Source organism: Lampris incognitus, chromosome 4 (genome assembly GCF_029633865.1).
Source record: "Lampris incognitus isolate fLamInc1 chromosome 4, fLamInc1.hap2, whole genome shotgun sequence".
Classification (NCBI taxonomy): domain Eukaryota; kingdom Metazoa; phylum Chordata; class Actinopteri; order Lampriformes; family Lampridae; genus Lampris; species Lampris incognitus.
This window is the reverse complement of record NC_079214.1, coordinates 11228727-11233526: the sequence shown is the minus strand read 5'-3', so window position 1 is coordinate 11233526 and position 4800 is coordinate 11228727.

The window sequence follows — 4800 nt, the reverse complement described above, 5'->3', positions numbered from 1 at the left end:
CGCTGCCCGGCGCGCCATGGGCGCCGAGCGGGAATGTCATGGCGGTGGTGGGATCGGATGCTGGGCTGACCTCGGCGTCGCAGCCTCGGAGCGGCGGAGCCTGTGACGCCGACTCAACACAAACTGATTAAGTGTCAGTCGCTCAAATTAATGAGCGGCCCTGACGGCACGGGAGGGGGGGAGGGGAGGGGAGGAGGGGGGGAGACACTCAACTCGACAGTCGCTCGACACGATAACACACCGCCAAAAAAGAACTACTGAAACGGGACCTTTAACGGGGGGTGGGGGGTGGGGTGGGGTGGGGGGGGGTAGGGTTTGACCTCTTACCTTCACTGTGGTTGCCAGGTTTGGCTCCAGGTGGCCGCCGGTCGCGAGCCGCTGGGCCCCTGCGCTTATCCCTCACGTCCCTGTGGCTGACCAGCGTGACCGTGGGGGACCCCGGGGGCGAGCGAGGGGGAACAGGGGGTCCCCGATCTCAGGCTGGCCCTCCGGTGATGCTCCGACGCGATCTCGGCGGACATGCCGGCAGCGTCAGACTCGCGCCACGGGGATCCGCCGAGGACCTCCACGCTCCAGTCCGCACAAGGCGACGATCCTTGGTTTTCGGGTTACAAAAAAAACAAAACAAAACAATTTAAGGAGCGGTTCCGTGCGGCGGCAGGTGCCTGGGTGGGGGTTGTAGGGGTGGGGGTGGGGGGGGGCGGGGCGGTGTGGTCTACCGAGACACCAGCCGGCCTCAACTCCACGCGCCGATATGAGCGCCGAGGAGGTTTTTCAAGCCGGATTTTTCGCTCTCCGCCGTTCGCCGTGGAGGGGTTCGGTTGGTCAACGTGTGAGCCGTCGAAGCGCCCTGACAGGAACATCGCCACAGTTACACCACATGACTCGCAGACGCACAAACATGGGAAACGAGTTGCCTCATCGTCTTCCGTTCGCCTCCTTCGGCGTTTCATCCAAGAACCTCGTCCTCCCCGGCGCCGCCGTGCTCCTGGCGCGTCGTCCTTGGCCTCGCGTCCCCACGCCGCTTGACATCAGAGACGCAGGTCAGAGACAGACGTGTCGACAGCTTCGGCGAACGTCACTTCTTCTCCCTCGCCGTCTCTCGCTCACTGCCCTTCCCTGCTGCGCACACATCGGGCGTAGTCATCGCTCTCCCGCCTTCTCGCTCGCCGTGTCTTTCACTATCTGTCTTCGCCTTTCTCCGTCCAACTCCCTACCCTTCTGTAGAGTAGGTGAGGATCAGAAGGGTGTGTGTGTGTGTGCGTGTGTGTGTTTGTGTGTGTGTGTGTGTGTCAGGGCCAGGTCAGCCTGCCTCATGGCTGAGGGGTTGTGCTCTTGTGTGAACCCTCCTCCTACCCTGCCACTGTGGTGGTTTATGAGAAAAACTCTGCAATGTGCATTTGTAGGTTAAAGCCTCGTGTGTGCGTGCAATGTGTGTGTGTGTGTGTGCGTGCACGTCTAAGTGTGTGTGCATGCATGTAAAAGTGTGTGTGTGTCTGCCGCGCTAGGGGGAGGCCAAGCAGCAGTGCTGGTTGGGGTGATAGCAGCAGACAAGCAGCAAGCAGTGGGACTTACTGGGCTTCCTGTGCCAGGAACCAGCTGTGTCTGTGGCCAGCAGTCCCCACCCCACCCCCACCCCCACCCTCCTTTTTCCTATGTGCACACACACACGCACACACACACGCACACACACACGCACACACACACACACTTTCTCCATCAGTCTCTTGACTCCCCCAGTGCCCTTCCCTCCGTCCAGGCTCCCTCGCGGTCATAATAGCGCTTGCTGAAGTCTTGATCTTTATCAACTCCTCCACCCAGTTATCCTTCTTATTGGGCCAGCTCCCCCCTCCCTCCCTCGCTCTCTCTCTCTCTCTCTTCCTCCCCCACTCTCTCTCTCTCCCCCTCTTCAAACATCCAACCAGCTGGCCATCCTCCAGACTGCGCCTGATGTGATCTTTCTCCGTTTTGTCAATTTGACTCCCTTTATTATATTCACTCATTCTCCTCTCGCCGTTGCCCTTCCTGTCCTCCGAGTCCTCCGTCTCTACCCCACATTATCACAGCCCAGTAGCCAGCCTTATCTGCCGCGCACCTGCACTTCACTCGGCCACGGCCTCTCTCTCTTCATACCCTCCTTTCTACACCTTCGCATCGTGAGCTCGGCGAAGTCTCGATCTCGCGTGTTCTTAGCCGGCTGTCTTTATTAACCGCGATGGGGGGGGACACGCGGCCAGAACACGAATTAACCCCTGCCCCCCAGATCGTCACGGTCCCGCCCTCCAGCCTGGCACGCAGCCAGTCCACCGAGCAGCATTTCCACACGTTTGCCCAGAAGTGCGGCTCGTGTAGACGACTCGCTTTGGGGACGCGGCAGGCTGTGGACGGGGGCGAACTGGGCTGAGCTGGTCTAAGATCTCGTGCGGACACACCGTCCGTCAGACACGGCGTCCCAGGTTCACCGAGATGAAAGAAACAAACTCGTAACAGCTGAGGGCGTTTCGAAGCGCGGGGTTTTGTGAAATAACAGTCGGACTGTTGTCTTCCCTCGACCCTCTGACCCCCGAACTCAGTGACCCCCGACGCCATACAGGGCAACAGGTGTTGCCATGACTGCGAGCGACACCTTGCTGCTACTATGTACACACACACACACACACACACACACATACACACACACACAAAACCCCCACATGTGTAAAATGCACCTATTTGGGTTGGAGGAAGGAATATTCTGATGAGAGAAGTGAGAGGGGATAAAGGTACACAGATGGGTCTGGGTGTATGTGTGTGCGTTCGTACGTGCGTGTGTGTGTGTGTGTGTGTGTATGTGTGTGTGTGTGAGAGACTGAAACCAATGCACAGATGGTCATCAGCAGAGAGGAAGTGAGAGAAACTTCTTTTTTCTTTCTTTGTGTTCCTGAAAGGGGTGTGAGGGGGACTTGAAATCGAGATCAAGAAAGACAGCGGTGTGAAAGAGAGCTAGAGAGCAGGAGAGAGAGAGACAGAGAGAGAGACAGAGAGAGAGAGAGAGAGAGAGAGAGAGAGAGAGAGAGAGAGAGAGAGAGAGACAGAGAGAGAGAGAGAGAGACAGAGAGAGAGACAGAGAGAGAGAGAGAGAGAGAGAGAGACAGAGAGAGAGACAGAGAGAGAGACAGAGAGAGAGACAGAGAGAGAGAGACAGAGAGAGAGAGAGAGAGACAGAGAGAGAGACAGAGAGAGAGAGAGACAGAGAGAGAGAGACAGAGAGAGAGACAGAGAGAGAGAGACAGAGAGAGAGAGACAGAGAGAGAGACAGAGAGAGACAGAGAGAGAGACAGAGAGAGACAGAGAGAGAGAGACAGAGAGAGAGACAGAGAGAGAGACAGAGAGAGAGAGAAAGAGAGAGAGAGAGAGAGAGGGAAGGAGAGAGAGAAAAGGAAAGCGGGGAGAGTGAGAGGGAGGGGGGATTTCTCTATGACGATGCAGTATATAGGAGGAGATTATGTGTTTTCAGGGCTCGAACCCCAAGCACGGGGATTCAATAATCGGGATCTCCCTCATTTACAAGTGAATGAATGCCGATACGTCATCGTTTCGCAGTTCTCCCATCAGCCCGTGTTCATGCATACTGTGTTTAGCGTGTACATACATTTCTGTGAAAGCTGCAGTGATCGACGTCGAATGAGAGCGTGACTAAATAAATAAAATGGACTCTGGCGATATCGAACGTGGAATCAAAAGCGGATGAACACGTTTTCGATCCCAAGCACCAACCGTCTATCAGAGCTTTCTAACCTGTGCTGAAATGATGCGTGTACCTGCGTTAGGCTTGATAGCCTATGGGGGGGTATGCAGTGGGACTGTCCAGCTCCTGTGACTAAGTTGTTCAACTACTCCCGTAAGTCCGGCATCCTGAGCACAGCTCGGTTACCAAGGGAGGACAAACGAACAGGGGCGCTCAAATACTGTAGCGAATTCTGGGGGCAGTCGGGAAGCGAACCCGAGACCACGGGCGACTGTGCTAACCACTCAACTAAAGGGTCCGACCCTTCGCCAAGGGCTAGCGAGTCTAGTCATTCGTGGTCGTTACCCTACCCCCCTCCTTCGGGAAGTGCGTCCTCGTGCTTCAGCATATCGGTTCCCTCACGCCTCCGGGCACACGCGCTTCCGACGGCCTCACCATCTCACCGTCCCACTTCTGACACCAATGCGGTGGATTCAAGGGGCAGCCGGGAACCGCCGCCGCAGCCGGGAAGTAAAACCGGGTCGCCCGTACCGAGCGACTCCGCTAACCAGTCAACTAAAGGGTCCGACCCGTTAGCCAAAGGCTAGTCGACCATGGTCGTTACAATATTTTCCTATGTTGTCATATTTTTTATGAAATTGATATTGGACACGGCGAAAAGGCAAAGTGAGGCAGGGAGATGAAGACGTTCCTTCTGTATGTTTCTGTTTTTCTGTTTGTGTGTCTCCTGATTTTTGTGTGAATGTACGCATGCACATACACACAAACGTGCACTCACGCTCACTCAGACAAACACAAATACATTCCTCTATGCACATATACAGTGTACCCATCTATAGGCTTTCTCTGTGGTACCTGTTAGAGAAGCCTCAGCTCCTTTGCTGCCCCCAACCTCTCAGATGTTGGCAGGTATAAAATGAGTTTTTGGGAAAGAGTGATAATGATTCTCCCATAATCACCAGAGGCCAGCTCTGGTGCTGGCAGGTGCTATCGCAGCAGCGACCCACTGGTGCCCTTCTCCCCTGAGATAAGGTGAGGAGAATGAGGAGAGCGAGGCAGGGTGGAGGGAGGAG